This window comes from Cottoperca gobio, chromosome 1, assembly GCF_900634415.1.
Source record: "Cottoperca gobio chromosome 1, fCotGob3.1, whole genome shotgun sequence".
Lineage (NCBI taxonomy): Eukaryota > Metazoa > Chordata > Actinopteri > Perciformes > Bovichtidae > Cottoperca > Cottoperca gobio.
The window spans coordinates 2,283,336-2,307,575 of NC_041355.1; the positions used below are offsets into that span (position 1 = coordinate 2,283,336).

The window sequence follows — 24,240 nt, forward strand, 5'->3', positions numbered from 1 at the left end:
TAAACGGCAAAAAAAACTAATTATTTTGGATCGTAACTGTTCCATTAATTTGCAAAAATGATCCAATTTAACCCAAAAATAATCCAAAATCTGTACAAACACATACATTTATTACACTCTCCCCAATCAGCATTATTGATCTCTGTGAGTTACTGATATTTTCCAACAAACAACAAAATATACTTAAGAACACAAACTTGTGTATTGAGGTCTGAACACCACTGTTATTGCCGTTTGATTATTTCATTATTTATTTCCAATTTCACTCTCACAATGTTACATCTTTAGTACTATTTCAGTCGTACATTTCATGAATCCCTTATTTTTGCTTCTTTTTTGTTGCCGTTAAGCCTCTTATAAAGTGTTTGTAGTGGCTGTTTGGTGCGTAAACACTGAAAATTGCATTTCGTTTGCTTTTTGTCAGTTAATCTGGACAAATTCATTACGAGACGAATCTCAATTCTGCCACAGAACAGAAATAGTCAAAAGACTAAAGCATAAAAGAGGTCAGATTCATTTTCCGATGATTTCCATCAGCAGAGGTAAACATTGTGTTTTCAATTTAGCTTTAACTTTGGTTCAGTTAAGTAATCTTCATCTTTACTCCAAGGTGAGCTTTTTGACTTCTCTTTGCAGCAATAAAGACACTGTTAATACCATTAACCAAAATGTGTTGGAAACAGTTTCTCATTTCTGCAGGGAGAAGGAGGCTCAATGTGCACATGGTGTTCTGGGTGAACTATACCTTGAACTACTGGTGTTGGCCTGTACATAATGTAGCTGCCGAGCCATTTGTCTTTATAAATAAGAAACCCCTGAAGTGTCATTCATCTACATCCACTCATCCATTCTCTTTGAGATGTGCCGACTCCTTTTCTCCCTCCATCCCTCCCCCGCATACACTCACACACATATCTCCCTTTCCTCCCTCCCTCGGCTCACATCTCTGTAATTCAGATTATTTTAATTCATATTTTATCCTCTGCTGTTTTATTCCAACTTGATCTATTATTCACGGCCAGTTTTAAAAATGTAACAGTGCGAAGGTCACTGATCTGTGCTTGGTCATTACTGGCTCACTCATACAAGATAACATGTGCGCTCACACACACGCACACACACACACACACACACACACACACACACACACACGAAAATACAGAAATGTTTACAGAAATTATACATGAGGCATGAGACCAAGGTTCTTCACAGTGGCCATGTGCATGACGAGCAGGAGACCAAGAGAGAGAAAGAAGAAGACATGGAAGAAATGGAGAAAGAGAGAGAGACTCAATTCTAGTCAACTCTTAACAGAAAATGCCAAGTAGGGTTACAACTAACAATTATTTTCATTATCGATGAATCTGCCGTTAATTGATTCATCATTTGATCTAGAAAATGTCCGAAAATAGTGAAAAAGGTTCATCCCAGTTCCCCAAAGTCCAAGGTGATGTCTTTGAATGTATTGTTTTGTCCGTCTAAACCCCAAAGACATACAGTACATGCATTTTCTGACTTTTTTGTACAAGAGATGATGTAATCGATTATCAAAATAGTTATTTTTCTGCCGATCAACTAATTGTTGCAGCTCTAATGCTAAGTAGCAGATTACCTGCACACTGTAGTTCACCAGAAACACTAACTACATACAGTCTAAAGGACTTGGCCACTGAGGCTGGTGGACAAAGACACACCTGGCAACCCGGAGCAGCATGCAGACTCAGGTGTGCTAGAAAAGGAGCTGCACTTTCTGTTTCACCAGAGCCTGTATATGTGTATGCATACGTGTATGTATACGTGTATGTATATGTGTATGTGTATGTGTATGTGTATGTGTATGTGTATGTGTATGTGTATGTATATGTATATGTATATGTATATGTGTATGTGTATGTGTATGTGTATGTATATGTGTATGTGTATGTGTATATGTACATGTGTATGTGTATGTATATGTATATGTATATGTATATGTATATGTGTATGTGTATGTATATGCATATGCATATGCATATGTATATGTATATGTATACATAGGGAGCTCTTTACCAAAATAAACTGAATATACATGTGTATAACTCACCTGCCAGATCATCAAATCACTTAAATCTCCATATATGCCTTTCTATTCTTCGTTTGTCCCTGTGTGTGTCTAATGGCCGTTGCTCTGCTTGGTGCTCATATGGCGGTTACCGCTGATTTACTTCAATTTCATTACATTTTTATAATTGTTAAATTGCTGAATTTGACTTTTCTGTTGTTTTTCTGGTCCACACTTGTAAAGCACCTCTGTAAAGCACTTTGAACTGCACTAACCTGTGTGAAAGCTGCTGTACAAATAAAGTTTGATGGATTGAATGATTGACCAGACAGGAAGAGAGACAAAAGACAGGAAAAAAGTGAGAATAAGAAAGAGGGAATGATGGGAAAAGGGTTGGACAGAGGCTGTAAACTGAGCCAGTAGATGGTGGAGTTGGTAGGGAAAAGAGAAACGAGGGAGAGAGAGAGAGAAAGAATAGAGTAGTGCAGGGATGACGTATTTTTTTAGTTTAGTGGTCTCATTTAGCCACTTGTAGAAATGTATTAGGTATTTACACATAATGTACAGAAAGCCCAATATTCTCCTTCTCTGATGTGCATCTCTGTATTGAATTCTTAATTGCCTCATTTACCAGCCAATTAAATGGCAGTATCTGTCACCATGACAGCTCATTAGTTAATCAGCCTTTAGCTTAAAGGCAGTGTGTTTCCAGGCGTGTGTGTGTGTGTGTGGACGTGTTTGTGTGTTATTCTGTGGACGTGTGCAGCAGTAATGACTAATAACTTTGCCCAATATGCAACAGCCGATCGCTGACCCGATCACGTGTGGGTCTGTGTGTCTGCGAGTGCTGCTATTAGCAGGAAATGGGAAACGTTTCTTTTCCCCCCCGTGACTGTGTATGCAGACAGACGAGAGAAATGAGAGTTGTGATTCATGGCATTTTGTATCTGCAGTTGCTTCTGAATTCATTTCCATTTGTTTGGAGGAGAGATTAGCTCCATGCCTGGAAAAACATTGTCAGGCGACGCGGGGAAGCGGGTTCGACACCCTGCCAGACAGGGAAAGTCCCAGCAGAGCATGCTGGGAGTAATGACTAAGAACAATGGTGTTTTGCCTCAAAGCCGAGGGAGTTCAATTATGATCTTTAATACCACAACTCTGACTGCACTTTATATTAAAGTCCAACGGAAATGAAATTGCAATGTATTTTTCCACTGCGGCATACGTAATTACATTTAAAAAATCAGTACTTAAATGAAAGAATTTCATATTAAATATTTTATGATTGCACCTACCGTCTGTGCCAGTCAAAACATTTCTGCATCAATCACTGCAGTCAATATTACTTTTCCCATCAGTGGCACCGACTTACAGCTAGACAACAGCAGCAACAAACTTTGCACTGCAATCCACTTTAACTTTCAAGCTAATGTGATGTTTGTATTTAGCATGGAAACAGTTCTAGTCCTGCCACATGGCTGAAGAATGAGTGACCAAACCTGTATCTACTGAGGAGAAAGTACACTGGCATTGGAGTGAGAGGAGCAGCTATCTCCATAAGTATTCTTTAACACTGCGCCTCCTATTATGAGGTGTTTTATTCCTCAATATAGAAACACAGATTGTGACCACACCACACCACTTTAACAACAGTCTGTAACTAGTGTTGCCACGATACAAAAAGGACGACTTTGATACAGATACCTGCCTAAACATCCAGGACGGAATAGCAACACTACATCGACAATCCATCAAAACCGCTGCATTATCCATTCAAACCCCATTCTTGTCCTAAACCTCGGGTTCCCCTGAACCAAACCTTACATTCCCTTCTGACTTCTGATTCAACTCGCTCCACCCACGATCCAATCAGGCTCCAACAACCCCAAAACACTTTTCTCTACCATCAACAAACTCCTCAAGCCCACATCATCTCTAACTCCTTCACCCCCTCCGCCAAGGTCCGCAACCTCGGAATCATCCTCAACCCCACCCTCTCGTTCCTCCCCCCTGTCAACCACATCACCAAAACTGCTTTTTTTCCACCTCAGGAGCATTGCCTGCCTCCGACCTTCCTTGTCCTTTACCGCTGCCAAAACCCTCATCCATGCCCTCATCCCTTCCAGACTCGACTACTCTCTTCAGTACGTCTAAAACTCTGCTACCCGCTTGCTCACAGATGCAAACACCCTAAAGACCACCAGGACCAAACTCCGGACCTGGGGTGATAGGGCCTTTTCAGTTGCTGCACCCTCCCTCTGGAATGCCCTCCCAAACCACGTCAGACAGTCAAACACTCTCCCATCGTTCAAGCAAGCCCTTAAAACCCACGTCTTCAAGATTACGTTCCCCTGCTGAACTAAAACATTATCATTCTTAATGTAGTGATAATAAAATGGGGTATTGTACTGGTTTAAACGGCGGGGTATTGTGATACCTAGTATAGAGACACCATCTGTAAAGTTAACCCAGTGATTTTCAACCACACACTAGTGTGCCGTGAGAGATCGTCAGGTATGCCATGGGAAATTATCCAACTTTTTTTTTTATCAATTTTCTCCGACAGCACTCGTACCGGAGCTCCGATACCCCCCTCGCACCAGAGCCCCGACAGCACTCCGACAGCCCATCGCACCAGAGCTCTGACAGCATACATATATATTCCCCCAAAGGAACCCCGCACACCCTGAAATTCAAGTTTTTTGTTTTCTCCCTGCCTTGCGCATTGTCGTACAAACCTTCGACAGCACCCCCGTCCATCCGTCGCACAAACCAGTTTGAAAAACGCTTTTTTAGAGGGTATTTTGCCCAGATATGAATACAGGTGTGCCTTGAGATTTTGGCTTGGTCTTTGGTGTGCCTTGGCCACAGAAAGGTTGACCTAAGACCTAACCTAAGCCATTTTCACAGCAATTACTTCTAGAAAATCAATTTTAAGTGACTATTACCAATAGAAACGCGTTCTACAAGATGATAATCCTGATACATCATGCATGGATGGGGACATAAAGTAAACAGAACGTTGCCGTCCTGCTGCTGCTGCGGTCTTGTCAAAGCGCTCCGGGATGTTTCCGCTTTCGTGTTCATGCATAGCAGTTGTGCTGCTGTGATAAGCCATTTCCAATTTGGAGAGATTACAGAGCACCACATTGTTGGGTTTACGTCTAAAATACTTCCAGAGGATTTTAGGTGAGGTTTTTTAGCTGCAGCTTATTCTCAGGGGAATCCATGCTTTGAGCGCCGCCGACGCATGTTATGCAAATTGGCGGATTTTAGTAATCAATGACATTTGTTGCATCCCTAATACCACTGCTAAAAAAATGCAAATAAACTACAATTACCAGTGCATGTTAATTTGCGTGTCCATGTCCTTCCCTGCTCAGCTGGAAGTTAGCAGTCCACTCAGAGGCCTAAAGAACAATTTCTGATGCATCTACCAAAAAGTAGTTATTTCAATGATAAAAGCCTGATGGACTTTAACACAACACTGTGTCACCACAGTGCTGCCATCAGTGTATACACTTGTGCTTATGGAGTGGGAAGGGTCATCAAGCTCAAGTGCAAGCTCATAGTCTGTATGAAAGTTTTACAAGCTAGCTGTTTCCCCTGTAAGCAGTCCACTTGTTCTTGTCTTAGTTTGTTGCCTGGCTGCCGGCTCTATTCTTCTCACCACAATCCATGCCTCCTTCAGACTGTTTATGCCGCAGATTGTTCTCTGTCCTCTCCTGGTAGGTGTTCTTCCCATCCTCCATTCCCCTCTTTAGCTCCCTCTCCCAGTCCCAAGCCCCTGAGAGCGCTCTTCTTCCTTTTTAGAGGGGATTTGATGGCTTTGTCATCCAGAGTTTGTCCTTTGGAAAAGTGTTTTTTTGTTTGAATCTTAAGTGTCCACACAAACAGTGAAGTAATCCGTAATGCCGTGGGAGAGTTCTTTGATGTCCCACAGAGCAGGTTCGAGTCTGTGTATTCATTAACAGTCCAGTAGACCGTCACACACTCCTGAGACTGAACACAATCCTGACAGCGACAGGTTTCTGCTCCAAAGCATAGAAGGATTGAGCCATAGTCTGATTTTCCGGTCGAGGAGAAGGTGGCTGTACAAGTAGCTTCAAGTTCTGCTTTTGCATACATTAGATCAAGTGCTCTTGTTGATACAGTAGTTGATAAAGTCAATAAGTAGCCATTTGGGGCCAGTTCAACAAGCTGTAAATTCAACATTGACATAATATCACCTTATAAAGTTGTTAAGATGAACGTGTTAGCAATCAGTGATTTATTTACTATCTAGCAGACACTGAGAGACATTAGCATTTTTGTAGAGTCGTGTTTCTGGCTGCAAATGCGAATCTCCAAGTCAAATATGCTTGCTGTTTTTAGCTCTGATTTTGGTCTCCGCCAACTCCTGAGGGAAATATCTGAATCAGTAGCTGCTAAATGCTTCACGATGTTCATCAGCTAGTCACTAAATTTTGTCGGCCTGCTGTCTGGTGCTGGGCAGGTGGTGTGCGGAGGGCTTTTACAGCTCTCTTCACATAAAAAACACTACCTTCTGCAGCTAGAACAAGGTTGATGAGAGCGATCAGGGTGAACCAAACCACTGAACCAAAAGTTGAGGGCTGTAAAAATCAAAGCAATGTGCTGAGAGACACTTAAAAGCTTTGTAGAGTTGAGGAGAACTTCAAAGTCAGTGATGAGCCCGCAGATTATTATCACCTAAGAGTGACCCCTTTCAAATAAACTCAATTCATCCATGGATGACACATATTGATTTGTGCAGCTTTAAAAACACACTGAAATGGACATTCCCTGGAAAGCCGAATCTTTCATGGTGACCTCATCGTGCACTAATCAACATGGACATGAAATGTAACCACTAAATATATATGAGTTTTTTGCTGCTCTTCTATGACTTCACCCTCAATTTCTATTCCAATAGTTTACACTTTGAAACAAGTGCGCTGCTAAACCTGACCGGTGCCGGTTTTGGTGTGAACCACGTGTGTGAACAGCGTCTTTAACAACACAGACAATATAAAAACACATATTTCATATGGCTTGTTTTGGCAGAATCTAAATGGAAAATGCACTGTTGTGTCATAATTTAAAAAGCTGTGAAAATAAATAAATAAATTAAATACTATGGCATCTCCACCAACTGCATCTGTTTATCAACTAACTGAGATTCAACGACATACCTGCCACCTGAAACGCAGCCTTCACCTTCACACTGTTTAAATGGGTTTTCCCGCCCTTTCACACCAGCAAAAAGCAAAGCTAAAAATATCTTGCGTCACGTTATGTACCGCCCCGGTATCGTATTAAGGAAGTATTAAGGAATTGGTGATTTTTTAAAATATTTTACATACCTTGTACTTAGACTTTCCTCATTGTCGCATAATAAAACATACGTCACATGGTAAATATCACATACAGCACATGTTGCTTTGCAGTCAATGTGACATTCAGAGGAGTCCGACCCAGGCTGGCATAACCGGCTCGGTGCGCCCTGGGCTTGCCTGCAGCTAACTTGATTCTTTTAGTTTTTTTCCACAATAAATTAGATATCCCACGCTGCAGACCTCCCACTGTTGGAGACCAGCTGAGTCTGACTCACCCACACGGCTCCTGGGCTCGCTGGTCACTGTGTTTTTTAGCCTTTACAGACACCAATCTGTGAGGATAACAATAAACACTCTCTCCATTCGCAGCCAAGGGGACTACAGAGGAGCAAACGCACTGCTGATGCACAAGGAATAGCAAAAGATGGTTGCGTGTGTGTCTGTGAATGTGTGTGCGTGACAGTTCAGTAGTAGTTTCTATGTTTAGCTAATTTGCCAGCAGTAATTCATCACTGCCTGAGTTTTTAGTTATTGTTTTTTCCTGCAGGCTCCTCATCCATCTTTCCCCCTCGTGTTTTGCCCTTTTGTTTCTCTTTTGTTTTTCTCCCAAAGCTACTGCACCTCTTCTGTTTCATCCTCCACTTCATGCTGCTTTACCTGAATGATTTTCATTTGTGATGTTTTCAGTGAGTTTTCTTTTTTAGTTTGTTTTATGTCAAATGATGTAGATATTGGCCAGGTGGACTGGAGCCAAACAATCCTCCTTTAACAAAATTGTCTTCATGGTACAGTGTGTGTGTGTGTGTGTGTGTGTGTGTGTGTTTGTGTGTGTGTGTGTGTGTGTGTGTGTGTGTGTGTGTGTGTGTGTGTGTGTGTTTGTGTGTGTGTGTGTGTGTGTGAGAGTTTGTCTTCATTGCCTGCATGGACACACAAAAACACAACTCAATACACGTGTTAGCAATAACTTTCAGCTGTCAATTACACTCAATTGCTGTTCATTTGTAACAGTTTGCTCTTTTTGACTTTTCACTCTGGCGTTCCCTTATTTCCCAGCATTCCTCTCTCCCTCATCCGGTCTTTCTGTCTCCTTGTTGGTTCTGTCCATCTCTACATCCTCAGGCTCCAACGGCTCTCTTGCAAATAAGAAAGCAAGCTGCAGTGTGTTGATACATGTGTGAGTGTGTTGTTGTAACAGGGATATTTATTTCTATATTTCTTCTTCCTTGCTTTTCTTTTGATTGTGCAAGTTGCAGTAGATGGAATGGATTTAGTTCAAAGTAAAGACTACAGCTGTAAACTTTAGACTTAATGACTTTGTTTAAGACTTGATTACTCTGGGACTTGACTTGAGTCTCTTGTAACTTTTGACCTTGTAAAACCTGAAACAATGTCACACAGATATACTACGTGTGGGTTGAGGGACAACATCTCAGTTTAGTAAAAACACTTCTGCTTTACTAGAGCACATAATACTAACCATTAAATCACACAGCAGTGTAGGAAAAGGTAAACTGAGAGAAGGTCAAGAAATAACCTTCATGCTCAAGTTTTATGTCAGCTCCATAAAGTACTCAGGAAAGGGGAGAAAACGGCTAATAGAAAAACCACAGACTATTCAACGTCAGGTGTGAATGCAATGATGCTTGACTCAGACGTGTCCCAAAGCTGTTTTAGTTAGTACACCGTAAAGTATGTGTGTCATTTTGGAGAACCAGAGACCAGGTGATGACACACACGTTGATGAAATATGAGAAGGATTTTCACATACAATCAACCTAAAGTACCTAGCGTATATTCGTTTAATTCTCCGCGCTAACTCCATGTCAGGAAAATGCTATCAAATATGATTTACATGAAGAACCCTACTCACTTTAAATCAAAGACTGATTTTGAGTCACAATGCTGCTCCAATGACAACCTTTGCTTGGCAAATTATACCATAAAGAGGTTATAATGCAGAAAAGCACCTTGACAGAAGACTATACTTGTCAGAATAGTGCACTCATAAAATAAATATTCAGTCAATTTGCATTAAATTATCATACAAAACGTAGATAATCTGATTATTTAGCTGCGATTATTATTTCATGAAATCTAATTCGGAGTTCTGCAAATACACTTGGCATTTGGAAATGTGCTACAAGGGAATCAAATAACACTTATTAGCATGAGGACCAGGTTTAATAGACTTACAGGGGTGGACAAAATATCAGGAACACCTGATAGTGTATCATAACATAGTGTGTGATCATAGCTGAACACCTGTAAATAGGAACAGCTGGCATGCCCACATGTTGAAGCAGTACATGTGAGTGAAAAGAGTTTGGAGGGTCGTGTATTTGCTTTAGCCGTCCCAAAATCAAAACACAAGAGCAAAAGTCTTAGTAATGGATTAAACCACGTGTCTGCTCTAAATGAAATGTTAGCATGCATTGCTAACTATCTAACTACAGCGACCTAGCATTATGTATTCCTGGTTGATTTTGCGACACCCTGCTGGTAACAGGTTTTATACTGCAGGTCAAAGAGTACTGCAGCATAACAACCTGTTGTTTTAATAAAGAAGTCAGGCAATAATTACCTCTGCGTTGTTTGTCCAATTTCTATATCCAAACCATCCAAAGGTTAGGGTACGGATGAATGCTAATAGTCATTACATTTTTATCTGTACTATGACGCTAGGGCTAACTAGCTCTATACGCTGCAAATACAGGAACATGTCTTCAACCTTTTGCCTCAGACTTTTAGGGTATCGTGTATACAGCCGTCGAGTGCATATTAAACATCCTTTCACAGGCTTTTTTTTTTTTTTTACATTAAAATGTCAGCTGAAGATGGATATTTCAACTTATTCAGAGCTTTAGCAGGAGCTAACACTCGCTAAATTAAACAACATACCAGAAACACTTTACAGTAATGGGTAGTTTTCTATGCTGGTCTATTGCAGCTTTACTCTTATTGTTTTGTCTACAGTCTGAATCATTTAAGTCTTTTTTCTTATATCCCTTTATAGACTAAAAGTACACTTGTTCTCACACAAAGGTCTACTTGACATCTAGTCATGTGACAGAGAGCACAGAGAAGGTTGTTCAGTCTCAGTATGAAATTGTATTTTTCCTGTGAGGCACAGACTCACATTAGCCTTGGAAATAGGAGCTCTTTCTCGCCGTCTCCTTCTCTCTGTCCATCATCATTGCCAACTGTCAGATGTTGCTGTCATCCTCAGCCGTCCCTTCATCCGTCTCTCTAATGGGAATCCCCCTCTGTTTTCTCTTCACACGGCCCTTATTTCAACAATCCCTCACTTTTCTTTCTCTTGTGTCCCATTTCTCCGTCCATCTCTCCTCCTCCTCTGACACACATAGAGCTTTGAGGTGTCCTAATAATTGTGTTATATAAATATATTTTTTTATTATAATTTAACGAGTTTCCCTTTACCCCAGTGTTCTTTTCTTCCCTGATGCTTAGCTTTCCCTGTTTTGGGTTTTTTAATGTGTCAGACTGTGACGCTGTCAAATGATTTTCAAAATCTCTCACCTTTGTCATTCTAACCACCCTCTGTCTCCACCCGTCCCTTCTCCCCCGTTTTCTCTCTTTTTGATAGTGATGTGAAAAGCGCACCGAGACTGAAGGCTCTGCTGGTTCACAGAGGTCCTCCATCACCAAAAACAAAAAGGTAAAAAACTTTCTTCCTTCCTCTTTGCCTCTGTCTGTTTCCATTTTTCATGCTCTCTGTCTCTGCTTCTGAGCGCCAGCCTTCCCTGCAAGATGAGAAGACGTCAGCAGAATACAAAACATTGCTTTAACGGTCCAGACAGAAAATGGCATGCAGCAAATTTTAAGAATAAACTTTAGACATAAAGTCTGCTTACAATGCAGGCATACAAGAGCACACACGCATGCTCTAGAGTGAGCAGAATATTCATCATGTGATTTTCTCGTTATCTGACACAAATACAAGAGTGTGTTTTGTGTTGCGTGAAAATACTATTTTTCTTTTCCCTTTATGAGGAATTGTGAGCTGTCAAAGGTTTAAGGGTTACGGCTGCCCAAGGACGGCGGGCTTTGTACCAGAAAAACAGAGCTGCTCAATGCCTCAAGCTGTGTGTGTATGGAGTGACGGAGCTGTAGCTCATCATGTCGAACATTACAGTACGATGTATATTTCTCGCCGGTCTGTTTTTTCCTCTCAATCTTTCCTCAAATCAGCATCAGATCAGTGAAGCCGTATGAAATGCACTTCATCACATTGTGATTATTCTCCCGTCTGTAAGGGAGGAGTGTTAGCAGCTGTGTGTCAGTGTTGAGGTTCCCTCAAATTACAGAAGGAATTCTCTCAGATTAATATTGTTGTAGTTACACACGTTCACACCTGGACGTTTCCAAGTAAAACCAAAGTCTGATGTGTGACTCAGTGACGTGGAGACAGATCTGTGTGAGGACACTGAGGCTGTGTACTCTGTGTTTTATCTGGGAAGTTGGCAACCTGAGGGAAGTGATATTCTACAATTAAATAGCACTCGGTGCATATTTTATGCTGATTCCAGTATGTTTAGACTCAGTATATTTCAATTTGACTCCTTTTCTTGAAAAACATTGAAGATTTGAAGACGGCTTTCAAACAGCCTTCATATTTCAAAGCCTTCACGCTTGACCTTCATGAAGTAAGAAATAAACATATACAATTGAATAATTAACTTAATAAATAAGATATGAAATAATTAATACATTTTAAAGCCTCTTTTTCACGTTTCGGGTGGGAGTGTTGGGGGGGGGAGCTGGGACTCATGACCTCAGTATTTCTACAATTTTGGTTCCAGCCCTAAGCAGGGACTGTGTGTCACTCCCCTGCTTCACTAACCTTTAGGCTCCTGTTGCCACAGTGGTCACCTTTTTTAACCTTTCCATTTGTGTCCGTACCGTGTGATGCTGGGAAAATGAACATCTTGGACAAGGTGGACTTAACTCTAAATGACTGTGATTCAGGGGTTAACGTGTGCTAACTTTAAAGTGTCCATTATCAATATTTTCAGTTTCCCTCAGATCTCTGGAACGTCCTTTTTTTGTTTTTTTACAGCCCAAATGTTACTGTTTTCAGTGTCTGCTGGATTTTTAAATAGGCAATTGATTCCTAAAACTTTCCAATATCAACTTAAATGTATTATTATTTAATTGTTATACAAATAAAATGCTTAATTCATAGGTAATAAAAGTCACTTACTTGATCTGCTATGACCAGTAGCCTATGTTGGTTAATGTTGGTTAAACTTTAGATATTATTATATAGATATTAATGTGCATCAGACATTAGTAAGCCAGTTAAGAGACTTTAATGACATTACATTTGAGCATTTGCCGTTTCCCTAGCATTGACGCAGTGGTTCAGCAAAATGTGCACACTTTAAAAACTGATAATATGTGAGCATCGTTTTCATTCTTGTTTCTGCTGCCCCCATGTGGCCAACATACCAATTCTACATCCCTTTATAACATACTTCATGAGAACACACTAAATAATTAAGAAATGTCCCTGAAACCTGCCAGACTCCTTGTCTATCAGAGCTGTGCCCAAATTAAGATTCTTAACAAAAAATGAACAGCGGGAGAGTTTGCCGATCTTGTTACGATTATATCTAACCTGTCGTCCGAGATCAATAATCTCTTCAGCAGCACCGCGGACTCTAAATTGCAGTCACGGTCGCACTGCGGGAAGTCGTCAGTCTAACCTGGAGTTATCACAGACGCCATCGACAACATTTATATGCAGCCGAAAAATCACGGTCTTCATCGCTGAGGGAAGGGACGAGATAACGATTGAGAGAACATCATCATTATCGTCACTGTGACCTTCATCATTTATCAGTTTAATCATAATAATCATCATTCCAACCTCCACAACTGTGCACATCATTGTTGCTCCGAACGTACACAAACAGCTTCTCGGGTCCCGTGTGGCCTCCTGCCCTCGTCTGTCAGCGTTTACACACCAAATGAAGTTTGACCAGGATTCAAGGCCTTGCTATTTCCATCGCTAATGCATGTGAATGACCTGTTTGTGTATGTCTGTCTGCCTGTAAGTGTGTGTGCGAGGGGTGTGTGTAATGAGGTGATTTTTATTCGTCCTCCCCGTCCTCTTGCCCTGTCAAGACCATAGATTCAATTTGTGTTGAGATAGAAAGAGAGAGATAGAGTGTGTGTGTGTGTGTGTGTGTGTGTGTGTGTGTGTGTGTGTGTGTGTGTGTGTGTGTGTGTGTGTGTGAGAGAGAATTTCCTGCCAAAGGATTCTCATCTTTGAGCCCAGAATCAGAGATGGATACAGAGATGAATGCTATTTTTGCCAGACTGTGTTTACCTCTATCTGTGTATGTGTGTGTGTGTGTGTGTGTGTGTGTGTGTGTGTGTGTGTGTGTGTGTTTTGTGTGTGTGTGTGTGTGGGAAAGAAGATGGAGAGCTCAAATTGAACAACTTGGCATAAGCTTGAGTGTGTGAGAGAATGAGAAAGAAAAATATAGAGGGAGGAGAAAGGGGGGCCTGAGAGAGAAATAGAGGGCTGGTTGGGTGTGAACCGAGTGCACGGAGAGACGAGGGGTTTTGGGGGAAAGTGGAATTTCAGATTACAAGAGGGCAGATATATCAGACAGGAAAGACAAGTGCTGCTCTGTGCGTCTTGTGGAGCACAGTGGGCGGATGAATAAATGATACACACGCACCAAAACAATGCATGTGTCACTTTCACTCAGAAATGGGTATTTATTAAAAAACCAAACGGTAGACTTTATGCACACACACACACACACACACACACACACACACACACACATACACACACACACACACACACACACACACATTGTTTTCATTAGTGAGCACAGACTTCTGTGATATGGGCAAAGCCAAGTCAATTTTATTTATACGGACTTAAATCACGCCCTTCTGATTTAGCATTTTTAAGGCATTTACAGTTTGTTAGCGACACTTAGCTCAAACTAATGCAGTCTTATACGGCAGACGTGCAACAAATGATGATGGTTGTAATGTTTTCATTGGAACTGTTTTCGAGAGGCGGTGATTCAGCTTTGTGGTCATTTTGTGGTGCTGTTGAGTTGTCTTGCATTATACGGAGAGGAGTTGCCGTTATTTATCCTACCATTATGTCACTTAAGTACTCGCACACGCTGTGTGTGGTACCAGGCAAGAATTGCGTCTCCTGCACAATGTCATCGGGAAAACAAATCAGTAATATATAAAAGGAGAAAGTGCAGCCTCGAACTCAAGGTGTTTTGAAAGTGCTCAGAAAAGAAACCTTAATAGCACGTCCCCTTAATAACTTGCATTCTGCTTTTGCAATATTTACCCGGCAGTAATGAGTGCTATGCACACAACTTGAGATTAAGACTTTAATGGAGACTTAACTCTTTCAGAACTTAACTTAAAATGTACCTCCGTATTTTACATGTTGACCTGGCAAAATCCTGGAGCAATGCAAATAAACAGGATAGCAACAATCAGGGCTCGCATGATCACAGTTTGCATATTTATGCATTGAAAGTATTTCTTTTGTTTGTAAGAAATACAAAAATATATATCTGACTCGACTCCACAGTGTCCAAATAATCTGTTCACAAGTCGTGAGGTCTCAATAGAGTCTCACACATTGTTATTACTTCAACCATGATCTTTATTCCAGCGAGGACAGAGCAGCTTTACACTTCAGTCCAAAAGTGCAGTAAAAACACGTCAAATAATAAATCACAGCCGCTCCTGAGTGATCAATCACGAGGCCGTTATGACTGGCGCTATGTAATGGTGCGTAATGATACAATGGCTGCTGCGGGGCTGTTAGTGTATGCTGACTGTGCACGACTGAGAACAGAGCAGGTCTCATTTTCTGGCCAACGATGATGATTTAAGATTACGCTCGGAGCAGGTTTAATGGAGGTGTGTCAGTGTTCCTTCATGGAGTGAACTCTGCATATGTTGAGTTCATTATTTTCAAGATCATATTGTAATGAACAAAAACACGTCCAGGAAGTAAAAATGTTACTTTTATAAAAAATGTAAATATCAGATTTTTGAAAAAGAATAGAATCTTTATTAACAAATCTGATTCTAAAAATATTATTTTTAAAACAGACATTTAGCCATATATATATATATATTTATATATACATATTTATTTATATATATTCATATTTATTTATTTATGTATATTTTCTTTTTCTTTTTTTATATATATATTTATATTATATTTTATATATAAAAAAATTAAATATGTATATTTATATATTAAATGTTGCATGTTTTTAATTTTGTGCATCTGACCCCTTGACTTGACTTTTTAGTCCTTTTCTTCAAGATGACACAGAAACCAAGACAGAGATGAGGAGTTACTTAAATATAGCAAGCGCTGATGTGATAAATTAGGAAGAAGAAGCACGCTCTGCCTGTCCCGATACCATTAAAGTCGTCCAATATCTCTCAGGTTGGATGTAGACTTTGATAAACATCCAAATTAGACGAGTCGGAGCCACACGTAGAGCAGATCCATCTTGGTTTATTGATAAATCACAGAGGCAGCAGACACATTTCAGCCGTCATCACTACCACACTCTAATTATCCATGTGTGTCTTCCTGACTGAACAAGTGCTACGTGTGCCATTTGTAAATATTGATATTTTTTTTGTCAAATGCATAATTACAAAGCAGACCATATTAGAGAACGTCGATAGCTTCTTTGTTCCTTGTTTGTGTGAGTTTTGTTCAAATTAAGACCACAATTCCCATAAATAATGGTGTAAAGCTGTTAAATCTCCCACTTCCTGTCTCTCTCTGGAATACATCTGCATACATTTATAGTCTCTTTGGGTTTTCCGCAGGAGATAAAGATGTTGTAATTTATTTTACTCCAACCTTCTCATTCCCTCCACATTCTACAGCAGTAATAAATCTGTTTATCCGCACTGCACAAATCTCAATATTGTCAAGTCATTAATTATCGTAAAAAGTTTTATTATTCGAAAACAAATAAACTAATCTGCAAGCGCAGTGTTACACTGTAGTTCCAACACGTCTCCAGTTCAAACGAAGCGCTTAATAAAATATTAACAATTTAGTTCAACAATATTTAACTTTTATTCTGTTGATTCTTAAAATATTAATGCTTATTTCTTAGAAAAGGCTTAATGAAGGTTGATCCATACAAGAAGCTGCACTGTAGCAGATCCTTTTATTCACACCCTACGACACAGTAACAGTGTATGCTATTGTTTCTGTATGTTGCACTTCTGTTTGGCTTATTTGAAGCTGTTGTTCTGCACTTAAAGGATTTCACCTGTTTGAAGTTAATGTACCTGCAAGATTCTTGCTGTTCGGAGTTCTATCCTCATGATTGTTTGTACTTATTGTGTCGCTTTGGACAAAAGCGTCTAATGAACTGTAATGTAACACAAATGAGTTTAAAAAGATGGCGGTGTGCTCAATGAGTTGATCTTGAGATGGACAAACATCAATGCTCTTGGTTGAAATCTTCAAACATGTGCAAAAGAGCAAACGTCACACGCTCGCGTGTAGAGGAGCAGAAGTACTGTGGAGTTTTGAATGAATGCATAAAAAGGTCAGGCAGCTATTGTCTCCTGATGTGAATCCCTATGAGGACCTGCCGAGGTCGAAGCCCGACAGTGATCTGATTGTTTCATGAGCAGCTTTGTATCCAAACATTGCTCCTGCTCCTCTACATACGGAAAATATGCGGAAGTCATACTAGATGTTTTGCATAAGTATAAGAACAGCTGTGTCTGTTTTGCTAATATATCAACATGTAGATGGTAATAATATGCTTATGTTCAATTGCTAAGCTTAGCAAAAGCAGTAGCACATGCATGTGAGAGAAAAAATGTCCCGGGAAGATCCTGTCAGCAAACCTCGTGGCTCATTTGTCTCCGCAGCGTGTCGGTGACAGCTGTAGAAAGTGAGACAGAGCAAAAGACAGACGGAGAGAAGTGAATGCCGAGCCGGCTGACAGTTGAAAGAAGATCAAAATCAGCCACATAACTTCTCCTCGCTTTAACACGGCCGGGCCCACACATCCACGCCGCACGTGCACAGACGCCTCCGAGATGTGACAGACGATTGTCTAGCAACGCGACGCGCCAGGAAAACAAAACCTAAAACAAAGAAAACAAATTGCAAATAAGAGGAAGGGTATTTTGTATGCAGAGGAACTACCGAGCATAACAGACAGATGCACGTGTGTGTGTGTGTGTGTGTGTGTGTGTGTGTGTGTGTGTGTGTGTGTGTGTGTGTGTGTGTAGGGAACTCAGATAACTTGAGTAAAAAGTCCTTCTTATCTGCAAATATGGAAAAACCAATAAACAAATAATATAAACTGATAAACAGATCTGGAATGTTTGTGGTTGAGGGTTTACCTCACACTACACACACAAACACACACACACACAAACGCGCGCACACTTTAAAAAAGTTATGGTTTCTTCTGAATAAGAATCAGAAGTGCGCACATGCTTTGGGGCAACAAAGATTAGCCTCAAATAGACGATTATTTGCTGGAAATTAGCATCTTTGCCTTTTGTGTTTGCAAAAGTCTGTTTGTGTGACTTGTCCTAAAGCATCTAATTTGAATTTTTCAAATGTGAAATTTGCAAGGTGGGACTCACACTCACAGACAGATGTCTCTTGGGATTATGCAAAACTGGTCGAAACCTCACTGTAAATCTGCAGCCTAGTCAGATCTCTTCCACCCGGCACCTAAAACCATATTAAATCTTCCCTCGTACATTATTTCGGTGAGGAAAAATGACTAATAGAATAATCCCTCGTCCTCGCTTTAGAACCAGACTCTAAGCTCGTGACAAATCCAAAACAATGCCTGTCTGAGGCGACAGAAAACCAAAAATAAGCTGAGAAGAGGTTGTTTTTGTGGCGGGGAAGTCAGGTGAGGTGCCGTGAAAGAAAGAGCTCATTTCCAGCATCAAACGGTGTTTGAGAAATAAATCCTGTGATAGCAGGTATGAATAAGGTGCTTCATTTAGAATACGTTTGTAAAAGTGCCCAACTACGTTTCACCGTATGAATAATCATTTGGTAAAACTCCGCTCTCTATGCAGTGGAATATTCCAGTTATTAAGGTATGAAGTTCATGTTGAAAGTGGTTTCCTGACATCTCACATCGCGTCGGTTTCATCGCCTGCAGGCGGCTGCTTTCAGCGTAAAAGCTCCAAAAAAAAACAACTGCGAGACCAAACATCAGACAAAGTTAGCAGCTTATTCAGCTGGCAACCGTATGCTAACAAAGAGATGTTGTATTCACAGCTTGTTAAAGAAAAGGGTTAAAGTACCACAATGTAAACATACATTACAAGTTCAATTCCTGCATCAAAAATCTAATTTAGATAAAAAAACGGAAGTATCATCAGCTAAATTAACTTAACTCTGCATTGACACATCAGCACTTATATGGCAAACCTGTTAGCAAACAGCTTCTGAATGCATTCAGTAGTGATGGAGAACATAAGCGCACGTGCTTTGTCCACCGTGAGTTCAATACTCACTGTGTTTTTGGTGTCTACCAACTCCCGAGGGAAATATGTGTCTGTGATGTACTAAGTCTGTACACATCGCTATGAGAGCGTTGTGGGCTGCAGGTTCACGTGGTAATGTTCTGCATGTTCGTCAATACGAGCAGCTTCTTTCACATTGTGACATTATTTAAACATTATAATTCGTCAGTGTTATGTTCATGAATCATTATCGCTAAAGCTGTGGAAGCATCACATTAATGTTGCAGTCTTGCAGTGGGTCATGCTAAAGGAAGTTTAAGTAGTTAGCAGAACATCAAAGCAAAGAAAGTACCTCAGATTTGTACATGAGTACATGTCGTTAATATCAACCACTGCATTGAAATTAAAACATATTGATGTGTTAATAACATGTATGTAAAGATATACAGACATACAGATGTAAAGGTCACTTGCTGCTATAGGAACAGGCTGGTCCACTGGTACATGGCACAAGTGTGTGTGTGTGTGTGTGTGTGTGTGTGTGTGTGTGTGTGTGTGTGTGTGTGTGTGTGTGTGTCTTCCTGTCTTAGGCTACATGTAGGGACACATGTTAGAATCAAGACAAAGCTGTGTCCCCCACTTTGGAATTAGTGTAAGTCTCCAGTAAATGAATGTAAGTCCATGTAAAGTCCCTAATAGTTCCCTATGTAAACGTGTGTGTGTGTGTGTGTGTGTGTGTGTGTGTGTGAGATGGGAGAATTGATGAAGACACATTTATACTGCTCAGCGGGAGCATCTTCGTGAGAGCCTGTATTACAGCATATCACTTGTTTTTCAGGAAGATGTGACACCTCGAAGATAAGCCCATCCAATCATCAAATGTTGTGGAATTTCCTGCTGTTTCTAGAAGCGATAAAGTCACAATTTCCAAACATGTCAGCACTGAATTATGAAGAACATCACCAGAGAAGCAGACTGCAGATCGACTTCTATCGGCACCAACGTGTCAAAGACAGCTGGCTTATTCGTGAAGGAAATAAATACGCTTTTGTTTGAATACTAGCAAAAGTACAAAACATGATGAATCCTTTATGAGAAGTCTAACTGATGGACAAGGTGACTCAAGAAATTGAAAAAGTTATGTCTTATTCTTTTGGTCTTTTGGTATTCTTTCTCCTTTGATTGTATGGATGTACTTCATCTTCAATGGACGTATGAAAAGAGCAGCAGGCGTTACGACACATCTGAGTGCTGTTGAATCCTTTTAAGATGTGCATGTTCGCCACGTATTCAATTGCACAGACATGACACGGAGAAATGCAGAGGTTGGCATCACAAAGAAGAAAGTGCTGGTGAAATATGACGGTGGTCAGACAGATTATTAGCAGCTTGATGTGTCCGTGGAAATGAAGCTTTGATGCATCTCAGAGACGTCCATCACACTGTGTTTAAACAAAAGATTGATTGTACCCCGTGATAACTTCACTGACACTTATATTATTAAAACATCTGTTTTGGTGTTCGAATGTATCACTCAAACCAGACTTCCTGGATTGTATTTCATCTTTTTACCAGTGCTTGTAGAAAATGCCTGTACCAACGCAGCCCCTTTGCTTTTTTTTTGTAAATACAGCACAGTGTGAACAAAAGCCTAAGAGGTTCTGCTGCAGTATAACAACATTATGCTTCCTCTGAGAGAGGTCAGTCATTGTTCACGTGCCTTCAAGAGGTCGCGTGCCAGGAAAACATAAGCATAGGTTGTTTCAAACAACCAGTGCGGGCATTTACTGCAACACTACTTTCATCACACACTGTCTGTCTTGCGTGGACGGCTTTTTCTACATAGGCCGCACTAAAAGACGCCCAAGGGGACATTTCCCTACGAAGATGGACTCCAGTTATGTTGTACTTGACTTTCTAAATGCCAGAACGTCGACAGGTGTACTTGGAAAATTAAAAGAGGGAAAGAAAAAAAGAAAGAATGAAAAGCCCTCTGTCACGGTCTGTTTAACAGCGTTTTATGTTATGTTTATTGCGAAATAAACCTTAAAGAAAGACGCCCAAGGGATCGCCTCGTTGACCATAAATATGCCATTAGAATTAGGAATCGCGATTACCCAAAGGCTCGACACTTCAGTGCATTTCACAATGCTAACGATTATTGCACATAGAGGGCATTCAACGCATTAAACCTTTGGTCAAGGGAGGAGACTGAATACAGAAGCTTAACCAAAGGCAGGTTTTCTAGTGCTGGTCTTACTGAGGATAATGTATGTATGATGTGTAATCTCATCATGTTATTTCATGTTTTCATTATTTTTTCAATTTGTGCCATGTGTCATATAATTATTAGATGAGAAAGCTTTAATAATCCCCAATGGGGGAAACTCATATTCCACCGAATCAATTCATACAACAACAACAGTAGGCCTAGACATCACATTCACAGTACAATAAATAACTAACACCCTAAAGAGCCATTCCAGACATGATTAACAGCTGAACGATGCTACGTCTAAAAAAACTAATCTAAAAGTGTTAATTAAAAAAATCAAAAAATCTTCTGAGGCGTCCTTAGTCGCCCACTGAATGAGCTTCTGAGCGCGTTAAAAACACCACGTAATGGATGGCCTTTAAAATACAGAACCATTTTTTATCAGTGAGCCAGCCTTTGTGATCGTCTTATTAATCCTGTTTTTATCATCCATAGAGATGCTGCTGCCCCATCATAGTAGAGGACACAAAACATAAAGAAGCTTCTTATGGATATCAAAGGATCTAAGAATCTTGATTGAGCCTTCTTGAAAACAACATCAGTGTCCAGTTTAATTTATTATCCGGGTTTTGTGATTGTCTCCCATTGGCTGTTGCTACTATAAAGGTTTGGCCACAGCCGTGTTGTCTGCTTGTTAAAAGCGCTGACGAAGACCTACAGCGGTCGAAAACAAGCAGCAACTTCCGGTTTTCAAACATGAAGCCTTTAATTTGCATTTCTTCAAATATCCAGCAGGGGGCGACTCCTCTGGTTGCAAAAAGAAGTCCGATTGTATAGAAGTCTATGAGAAAATGACCAAACTTCTCACTTAATTTATTACCTCAATAAACATTGTGAACAGTAGTTTATGGTCTCAATCTCTAGTTTCAAGTCTTCTTCAATACGTCATGATGTTCATGTTGTAAATTGTGTTCGCATTTAGAGTAAAATAGATGATAAAGCAGCGTATGCTTCAGGGTGGGGCTACCTGGTGATTGACAGGTCCCTACCACGGTGTTGTCCGGTTTGGGTGCTCTCCGTGTTTTTATGATTTAGCCAAAAGAAGAAAGGCTTTTTAATATTTCCTTCCTCATTGTTTTTATATGTAACCAGTACTGGCTGTTTACATTTAAGGACATTGTCATTCCATGGGTTGGCGGGTTTGATACTTGCAATATAAAATACGATTTTAAAAAATCCAGAAGCTACAGTATGTTTTATAAATAAACATAAATATCTCCCATCTGTTGAGATGGAGATGGCAAGTATAATTTGTTTCCCTCATTTCATTCACGATGTCTCCTTTCCCTCCATCGCAAAACCTGCATCTCTCTGTTTCTCTTTTGCTTTCCTCCCTCTTCTGTAACTGCAAGTGTTTGTGTGTGAGAGTGTATACGGGATGTAAAAACACATTTATCACTAACCGTGGCTCGCTGCCTTCTCTTTCCTTCCACAACTAATGTGTGAATGTGTTTATGTGTGTGCTGTGGGGGGGCGTTGGTCGCTGTGCGAGTTTGCTTGTGCGAAGGCATTTTGTTTACACCAAATCATGTGTTATGTATGTAGCGCATGAAAGCATTGTGGCTGCAATGCATGTCTTTGCAAATCAACTAGCTATGCATTAAAACTGTTCGTGTGTATGTCAGCTTTTTATTGGCCAATTCAGTGAAGCGCTGTCCACAGGTTTTATGAGGTTTAGACAAAAGGTTTACTGCGTCTCATCAGGTCACACACAGCCTCTCCATGTAGGGTCATTCCACCTCTTGAGCCATGGTTGCTGTGAAAGGACCTTGCCAAGGTTTCTGTTGGTTCGTATGAAGTCGGACGACCTCGCACCTGGTTAGCAGCTGCTTTGTGTCTCATGTGACAGAGAATCCTTCCCACACACACTCACGCGTTAGGAGGCGATTACAATGTTGTCTGCTTGTTCCCCATACATTAAGGAGGCTGCTGGTTTCCATGATGCCTGACTGGCCGACTCCCCTTCCCCTCACACCCGCTCATTACCGCTCAAGCAGACATGCACACATTGTTGTATGTACACATTCACACACACACACACACACACACACACACACACACACACACACACACACACACACACACACAGACACACACACACACACAGACACAGACACGCACACACACAGTCTTGACTTCACCTAATGCTGATTTAGCAGCACATACCATCTGTCAAGAATGATTAACCTTTCCATCAATCTCTGGCTTCTCCATTATCCAGACACACATTTACAAAGCAGGCACATGCTGGCTCTCACATGTACTGAGCACCAACACATTCACATAAACACGACATAAGAAATGTAGTTTTATTTTGAATGTTTTTTTTTTAAATGAGTGCCACTGATGCACATTTATAGATCTAAGAATCTATTTAGCTAATTAGCTTCTAACTATAAGCAATGGGCTCCACAGTATTATTAGTCAGGATTAGAACAGGAGAGATTTCCATATTTATTTTTCACCTGTTCGTGTTGGAACACTGTTGGAAACACACTAATCAGAATTTCACGACAGAATAATTAATGTGCTTTATTGTTGCATCTGCTGCCCATCAACGTTGTGTTCTGTGTTATGAATGGGCCACAGCAGGATGCAACTGTGCAGCCCTGGCAACTGGATGTCTCTGATCCTACAAGCTGCAGGTTGCCACTCTCCACTTATTTTAATTGAATAACTTAGCTTAATGGGGTGGGAGTTAGCGATACGATATGATTTATAAAACAAGTTTGACTAGATAATCGTGGATTTGCGCACTCTGGATAATCAACCTTTGAAGCGGGTGGTGGTGATGGCCTGGTGGTCTGGTGGTACGCCTTCTAAACCTGAAAGTCGTGAATTCAATACCAGGCTGCCACCATTGTACCCCTGAACAAGGTACCTAACCCTGAGCTGCTCCAGGGAGACTGTCGCTGTACTTAGTTCACTGTAAGTTGGTCTGGATAAGAACATCTGCTAAATGACCTGTAATGTAATGAAGCTGATGTTGCTCCTTTGTCTTTTTAATGATATGTTGGAGATAATCATTTGAACAAACATTCACAACTTAAGGTCCACTTTCCAAATGTCTC

The 24,240-nt window shown here is 40.6% G+C and overlaps 1 long non-coding RNA gene across 1 annotated transcript in view; it reads left to right on the forward strand.

Annotated features, from left to right (window-relative positions):
* The window catches only part of LOC115006721 (uncharacterized), a 90,041-nt gene that overhangs the window by 48,551 nt on the left and 17,250 nt on the right, over nt 1–24,240 (forward strand). Inside the window, exon 2 of the long non-coding RNA XR_003832111.1 lies at nt 10,982–11,053. This is a non-coding gene — a long non-coding RNA (uncharacterized LOC115006721). The remainder of the gene's footprint in view (nt 1–10,981; nt 11,054–24,240) is intronic.